The sequence below is a fragment of the Natrix helvetica genome (genome assembly GCF_964273705.1).
Source record: "Natrix helvetica genome assembly, chromosome: 3".
Classification (NCBI taxonomy): Eukaryota; Metazoa; Chordata; class Lepidosauria; order Squamata; family Natricidae; genus Natrix; species Natrix helvetica.
The window spans coordinates 35,662,495-35,671,450 of record NC_138549.1 but is presented as its reverse complement, the minus strand read 5'-3'; positions in this window follow the sequence as shown (position 1 = coordinate 35,671,450).

Genomic DNA, 8,956 nt, shown 5'->3' with positions numbered 1-8,956 from the left:
TCATGATTACCCCCTCCCACACTTAATTGGGGATGGAGGAGGCAAGGAGTGGCTGGGAGAGGATTCAGCCATGTTGGAAGTACATCCCAAAAGGACAGTTCCAGGAACCACTAAAGCAGTGTGAAAAGCTTAAAACAACCCTTCTCCTTTAAAAAAAAGACAAGCCCTGGAATAAAAGTACCAGCAAAGGGAGAAAAAACTCCAGAGAAGCCCTCAGGCTATAGAAAGTCTGAGTGTACTTCCAGGAACCATTAACAGCTGTTACAATGTAAGAAAGTTTAACTGAAGAGGCAGTTTCTGAAAACATTTAAGACGGGCAATAAAGATAAACAGGATTAATCTAGAAACAACACACAAAGACACACTAGAACGTGTCCTTCCTGACTTCCCGACAGGATTAACTCCTTAAAGTGGGAAAAACAAAAGACTGTTGGAAGGAGATTTTTTCCAACAGCCAGTTTGCTGAACTGCTCAGAGAGTTAACAACCGGTGCAAACTACCTGAATTCCACCACTAGGTATACTGCATAAAGAAGTGAATAACAGATTCTGCAAATTAGCAGGCACAAATAAAGTTTTCTCACACAGAAAACAAGGTAATGGCTATCTTGAGGTGCTCTTATGGAAGAGCAGTGAGTTGTTAAAAGAACTGTTGTAGTCTAAATGGTGACTCTGCAGTCAGGGATGCAATATCCAATTCATTCGCCACGTGTATAAACTTTAACCACTCTGTTAAGACAGAATGTTGCCCGAGGTATACCATTGTGGAGACCGACTATACTTCATATTCTTTAAGCTCTTTAAGTAGGGAATGATCGAGAGCCCACAATGCATCTATGGTGCTCCAGAACAAAGTATAACACATGTAGTTCATGAATGTCTCCTCAATAAATTTCTTTTTTAATATATATATATATATATATATATATATATATATATATATATATATATATATATATATATATATATATATATATATATATATATATATATATAATTGTTTTTACATTTAAAACAATGCAATACCGCGGAATCGGAGTGATCATACATTCACATTATGTACAGCTAGTTTCAACCATTAACAATTAATCTACTTAATACATTGTCTGTCCTTCTGTTCAATCACAATATATACATTTGTTCCAGTCTTGTCATCTTGTCTTATACCAATCATAAAATCTATTCCGTACCTCAAAATATTCTGATTCCCCTTTATTTTTAAGATGTGAAAAGATCTGCCACACAGAATTGTCAAAAGTCAGAAATGACTGAATAGATGACATCATCATCATTGATAAGTCCTTGGAGCTACGACGCCATTGAAAGACATTGCCGACTCCTGATTGGCTAAGACACGAGCAGCCAGCCCATGGGAGAATGCAGCCATCCCATTGGTTTAGCCGTCTGACAGCTCCTATATAAATAGCTGTCAGATGGCAAATGTTGCTGTTTGCCTGTTCAGAGTTTGCCTTGCGTTTTGCCATGTTAATTGTTAGTTCTCCATACATAAAGGTTGTCTGTTAACTTTCAATCTGCTGTGCCTCAGTTCCTGCCTGCCTAGTTCTCCATACAGAATACTAGCAATGAAGGTGGGATCAGGACTGAGGTAAAGGATAGCCGAAGTCACTAACAAGAGCTGAGGAACGTTTAGCTGAGCGCTGCCTCAAGTCTCAGGCAATGTCGCTCCAAGGCTAACTCCTCTGCGTTCTGTCCTTTTAAGGATGGCTAATTTACCTGCATTCACGGCATTCTGGCCACGGAAACCTGGGATGCCTACCTCAAACGGTTTGAGTGTTTTCTGGAGGCAAATGATTTCACTGGGTTGTGCAGTGGCTGCAAATGAGGATATTTCCTCAGTGCGTGTGGCCATGAGACATTTGGAACGGCTCAGGCGCTATCCGCCCCTCTAGCCGTCTATTCCATGCCCTGGGAGACGCTTTTGGAGAAGCTTAAAAATGATTACTCTTCAACTGCCTCCCGCATAGCCAGATGGCATGCTTTTAGGCAAAGGACCCAGAGAGAATGGGAATTCATCAGTAACTACATGACTTCCCTCAGAACAGCCACCCCGCACTGTGATTTCCCCATGCAGGATGATGTCCTGCTTGAGCAGCTGGTTTGTGGGGTTAAAGACCTCAGACTCCAGTGACATTTGCTGGCCAAGTTCTGCAGAGCTGACATGCCAATCTCTGAGCCACCTCCAGAGCAAGCCTTTGCAAAGCAATTCTCAAAAAAACTTCCCAAATGTCACAAAGACTGCTTCACCATCTCAGGGGACCAGCATCTGCCTGATTTGGCTATAGCCACGCTTTCCTGACCAAGCCTACCTACAAGATCTACCTGATTGTACAGCTAGAGGGGGTGCCCTGCAAGATGGAGGTGGACACCGGCTCCTCCAATTCTTTAGTTTCTTGGGCCACTATCAAATGGATAGTGCTCAAATCGTGCCCACTTCGTCTCAGAGACTCAGGGACAGCCAATATCCATTGTGGACTGTGGCACATTGAATGTCTCAATCAAGAACTTCCATGGGCCCCTTCCCCTCATCATCATCGATGGCCACATGCCCAGTCTCCTGGGGCTGGACTGGTTCTCCGCATTGGGGCTCAATGTGTCTGGCATCCACACCACTGTTCCTGAGGCCCTCACTGCACTGGCCAGTGAGTTCACATATGTTTTTGACAACGGGCTTGGTAAATATAAAGGAACCCCCATTTCCTTTCATTTGGACCCCCAGGTGGCGCCAATCCACTTGAAACCTAGGAGGGTCCATTTGCTCTTCACCCCATGGTAAATCTAGAGTTAGATAAATTAATAGCCCAAGGGGTGCTTGAAGCAGTAGACCATTATCCCTGGGAGACCCCCATAGTGATGCCAATCAAGCAAGGTAGTAGCATTAGGATATGTGCGGATTACAAATGCACAATAAATAAAGGGTTACAAACCAACCCTTACCCAGTGCCACGGTGCAACATCTGCTCCACTCATTAGGACAGGGAAACGTTTTTGCCAAGCTGGACTTGGCACAAGTGTACCAGCAGCTCCTGGTCGACGAAGCCACTGCCATGGCTCAAACAATCATAACGCATCAAGGAGCCTTTAAATGTAAATGCCTCCAATTTGGAGTTACTGTAGTTCCGGGCATCTTTCAGAGCCTGATGGAGCAGCTGCTCCAGGGGCTGCCAGAGATAGTACCCTGCTTCAATGATGTGCTGATCTCAGCAATGGATCAAGCAGAACTCATTGATAAATTAAGGGCAGTCCTGATGCTCTTCCACCATTGTAAAATAGGGGTTTCCGAAGTAGAATTTTTGGAATATCTCATTGACCAAAGGCCTCCATCCTACCCCATCTAAGGTGGAGGTTGATTTTAAAAGCCCCAACACCCTCCATTAAGGCTGAATTACAAGCTTTTCTGGGGCTGCTCAATTTTTACTCTATTTTTTTGCTCCACAAGGCATCTTTGGCAGAGCCCTCTCACAGGCTCCTGGACTCCAAAATGCCCTGGCATTGGGGCCCTAGGGAAGCCCAGGCTTTTAGGGCAGTCAAGGAAGTCCTCGCATCCAAGGCTTTGCTTGTGCAATATAGCGACTGCCAACCATTAACATTGTCTTGCGATGCTTTATCTTATGGCATTGGGGCCATTCTGAGCCATATTCTTCCCAATGGCTCAGAAGGCCCAATCACCTATTACTCATGCACACTCTCAGCTGCTGAAAGAAATTACAGTCAGCTGGATAAAGAGGCCGTAGCTGCTATAGCAGGGGTAAAACATTTTCATGATTACGTTTATGGGCAGTTTTTTTTCATTTTGTGACTGACCATAAACCCCTTCTAGGTATCTTAGCAGGTGATCACCAGACACCCCAGATACTGTCCCCAAGAATGTCCAGATGGAAAGTCTTTCTTGCTGCCCAAAATTGCCAGCGGCAATACAGACCTGGAAAAAACTTGGGGCACACTGAGGCCCTCAGTTGCTGTCCTCTGCCAGCGCTGGTCTTGGACCCTGCCCTGCAGCTACGTTCCTTTTATTTTATTTATTTATTTATTTATTCTTCGCATTTCTAGACCGCCCCCTCTCCCAAAAAAGGACTCGGGGCTTTTGATTTTGTTGTCTGACCATGCCAATATCCACTATGGATATTGCCAGGCAATGAGCCACAGATCCCATAATGACCCAAGTCTTGGACTGTGTGCGCAGGGGGTGGCCACAAAGGCCAGTGGCACCTGAGTTCCAGCCCTATCATATACGTCAGCATGAACTGTCCATCCTTAATGGGTGCCTGTTATGGGGCAACAGGGTGGTAGCCTCCCCCTCCCCAGCTTAGGTCACCAATTTTAAGCTGCCTGCACAATGCCCACTCTGGCATCATGCGCAATGAAGGCTCTGGGGCGGAGCTATGTGTGGTGGCCAAAGATAGACCAGGAAATAGAGAGCTGGGTAGCCACCTGCCAGCAATGCCAGTAATCTAGGCTGGCTCCCCTCTCCATTCCCATCAGGGAATGGGAAAAACCCCGGGCTCCATGGGCACGAGCCACCTTGGGCAAAATTTCTTAGTCCTCGTAGATGCCTACTCGAAGTGGGTGGAGCTGGCACTTATGCCCTCCACCACTTCGGAGATAGTATTTAGGGTACTGGGAAGGCTATTCGTGACCCATGGGTTGCTGGATGTAGTGGTGTCCAACAATGGGCCCCAGTTCATGTCAGCACCCTTCCAGATGTTTCTGGCCAAGCATGACATATGCCATGCCCCAATGGCTCTGTTTCACCCAGCAGGTAATGGCATGGCAGAACGGTCTGTCCACTCGGTCAAAGAGGCATTGGGCCGCCTGGGGCCTGGGAATTGGCATGACAAGCTTTCCTAATACCTCCTGGCGCAGCATACGATCTGTTTCCCATTCACCAAACAAAGCCCCACAGAAAGACTTGGGGTTGGCTCCAGACAACCCTGGACCAACTGCACCCTTGCGGTGGAGCAAGCCCACATCACACGCAGCACCACCTGAGCCTTTAATGTCGGGGACCCAGTCTATGCCCAAAACTACACGGTCAACCCAAGGTGGCTGCCTGGCCAAATCACTCAACTAACTGGACCCGACTCTAACTGGACCCTATTCAACAATGGGTGACTGTGGCGCCGACACATCAATCAACTCAGACAATGAGCCATAGTCGTTGCAGACCAGCACCCAGGGCAGGCCCAGTCCTTCCCTGGGGAACTAACACCTCCAGTGGCCTTTCCAACATGGCCAGAGGCTCACCTAACACCCCCCCACACCGATGCGTTCTCATCGCCAGGCTTACCAGAAAATCCATGGTGATCGAGCCTCCTGCTGATGCATCTGCGCAATCTCCAGTAGTTCCGAAGGACTCTTCACCAGCTCCTCCTTCTGTGGCCACCGCCCCTAAACTAAGACGGTCTGGGCGGAGCCAAAGCCGGCCATCATACTTGGCTGACTATGCATATGCTAAGTGGGAGGAGAGGGGTATTAAGTCCTTGGGGCTACGACGTCATTGAAAGACATTATTGGCTCCTAATTGGTTGAGACACGAGCAGCCAGCCGGCTGACTGCTATGGCTGGCTGCTATATAAAGAACTGTCAGATGGCAAATGTTGCTGTTTGCCTGTTCGGAGTTTGCCTTGCGTTTTGCCTTGTTAATTGTTAGACTAAAGGTTGTCTGTTAACTTTCAACCTGCCTTGCCTCAGTTCCTGCCTGCCTAGTTCTCCATACAGAATAATCATCATAGACTTTTACTCAGATTTGAAATGGAGGACTAACAAATGAAAAAGCATATGATAAAATGTGCTAAAGTATTGGACATAACGTATTGTTGAAACAGTGGAAAAACATGTGATGGAAAGGATTGAAATACACATTACAACTTAAAAAAGAATCTACAAAATGATGCACCACCTATACGTGACTCCAGAAAAATTATTCAGAATTTTAAGGATACTTCAAATTTATGTTGAGAAAGTGGGAAACACAAAAGGTCATTTTAATATTTATAAAAATAGATATTACCTCATCTCATACTGTGCTGCAGTCCTGCCTGCCACACATTTTGGGGGCTGGCTTCAGGAGGAGACCTAATGTTTAGAATCTCTAAAAATATCTCTCATCTCAAATCTCCTGCAAGACTGAAAAAAAAAAAAGTGAGAGCCAGGACATCACTGATTAAAAAGAGCAACCACCTAACCTGAAGGTCTTGCAGTTGTTTGCTCTGCTTCTCTTGAAATTGAAAATAAGGATTCAAAGTTGATTGAATGAAATTAAACCACCAGTTAGCATATGGAAAAAAGTCTCAAGATGTACGTATATGGAATGTTAGATATAAAATCATGTTCCAGCAAGATTTTCTTGCAACATCAAGATTAAAAATATGAGGGTTGGGGAAAATATATTAATTAATTATATAGTAAATTGAATAAATGATTTATTTCCAAAGATTAACATTAGTCCTCAGGACATGGAACCTTTACTGAATATGTTCCTATAATCATCCGGATAATAAAAAGCCAAGAGACATTATTAAATATTATTCAGGAATTTGCCTACGTGAAAAGAATGGTGCAATAAAATTTTGGTTGCTGTATTTGGACTCCTTTTAATTTCTAATTGACACAAGAAGAGCATGTAACCTACTGATGTCCACTGAAGCAGGTCTGCTCAGAAGGCACACCAAATAATTTTGCAGCTATTTAATAGCTGACACTTTCTTGACAACATAAGCTTTGGTGACTTTGTTTTCACAACCATTAAGAAGCTGCGAAGTGGAGAATCTGATATGGTTTCAAAGTTAAGTATCAATATTGGCAAGGATTATACACTTCAGCTTGTCATTTACAAACAAATGCCAGTACCAAAACAAATTCAATGTTCTTTTCTCACATCCAAGAGAACACTTTTTTCAGTTCGTTAAAGTAGGACGTAAAGTGAGATTTGGACATTAAGAGTGAATTTACTGGGTCAGGATGGACAGCCTCTCAGGGCTCCTTTCCTTCTTTATTAAAAGGCCACATAGGCAAAGTTTGCAGCTTGCAAAAGAACAGGAAGTGAATGCCTAAGTGCAGAGTAAAATAGTTCTCACAAAACCACAAGGTTCAGCTAAAGTTCGCTTAGAGACATGTAGATAGTACCTATGACTCAAGACAAAAGGAGAAGTAAGACCCTATCTACTTATAAGGCTCTTTCCTCAAGGTAACCAATAAGAAGTGAAGTTAAGCATTTCCGTGTACATTGCTCTTAGAAAGATATATAAGAAACTGTCTTTTCTATAGGTTTTTGTCCAGACGTTAGAAATTGTTATCTCTGTCTGCAACATTTCTGGCGAGCCAAGACTAGGAGATAAGGAGCAATATTTTGCTGAGGACAGCACGAACCGACTGGGTGCCCAATCGGGGCTGTCTACTCAGACCTTTTGGCACCGACTGATATTTCTCTGTAGGGGGATTTACGACCCCTCCTTGGGCACTCAGAGGACATCAACTGGCCAAGAACCAGCACAAGATCAAGATTAGCCCAGAAACAACGCCGGCTAAGATAAAAAGACGCCTGCAGGCAAGTATTGTGGGAATTGTAGACCCACTTGGTTAAGAGTGGAATAGGGGGCTTGATTGCCCCCCTGAGCCCGGGATAGTGTCCTTTCCTAAGGGAACCGGCATATCCTAATGAGGCTCTAGAATGTGTGGTTGGTTTTAACCATTGCAGTTCCTGTTGGTGGCCGTGATTTTCTGGGGTCACAGGTCAGTGGAAAGTGTGTTAGAAATAGAACATGGGAGGGGCAAGAGAAGCGTTCTCTGAATGCCTCTTCAATGCATGTTGAGAAATTTGAAGAAAACTTTTAGTGGAGATTACGGAGATCCCAATCCCAGGGATTAAAAAAAAAAGTCCTGTGAGAATGCAGAGTGAAAGTCATGGGGGCCTGTGTGGCTCGAATGAGAGGAAATGACAAATGTCAGATCAAAAAGACTCACCCTGAAAAGAAACCTATTTTAAAGACTGCCCCCTATGAGGAAGAAAGTCCCCCTCCATATGCCCCCCTTTGTCATTCAAGGCAACAACCAAATGCTGGCAATAACAATAGTCAAGGGGCAGTAGAACATAGTGACCAAAGAGAGATGCCAAAAGTGCAAAATGCCTCTAGTGGATCCCCTTCTCTTGCACCCCAGTGGACCTCTCCCATTGCTGGCTGAACCAGAAATCAGTTCTTGGCCCCACTCTGCCAAGTGGACCAAAGAGTTACAGATGGTCAGGGACAGACAGAAATTCAGCCTCTGTTCCAATATGTCCCGTTTACAATGACCTATTGAACTGGAAACAGCATTATGGACTGCTATCAACCAAACCTCAAGAGGTTGTGGACTTATTTAAGATCATTATCAAGACCCACAACCCTACCTGGCAGGATTTGGAACAGTTAATGACCACTCTCCCAAAGTAATGAAACATGCAAACCTCATATCTTCAAAAGAAGAATCTGTGGTGACTCTATTCATTCATTCAATCTATCCACCCATCCATCCATGCACCCATGCATACGTACATAGAAATGCATCATATTGTAGCTTGTCATTTTGATTCTTAGCCTTTTAAAAAAGCCAAATAGAAGAAAATAAAAGAAAAACTGGATAACTAAATATAAAAATCTTACCAAGATTTTCGTGCAGCAAAATATTATTTTATCAGTTAATCTCACACCCATGACACATATTTTGAGTACTGAATGATTTACAAAAAAATATGAGAGAGCAGACAAAATAGACCTGCCCCCTTTCAAAAGTGAACAGCCAGCAGCTGGGAAATGGCATAAGAAAAAGAAATAGCATTTTCTTCAGAGATTTACTGGTACATGAGCCAAGGTTAGAACAGACCAGTTCAAATACAACTTCTAATGAAACACAATATGAGAGGGAAAAAGGAAACGAAACATAAATCAATAAAGGAGGAAATG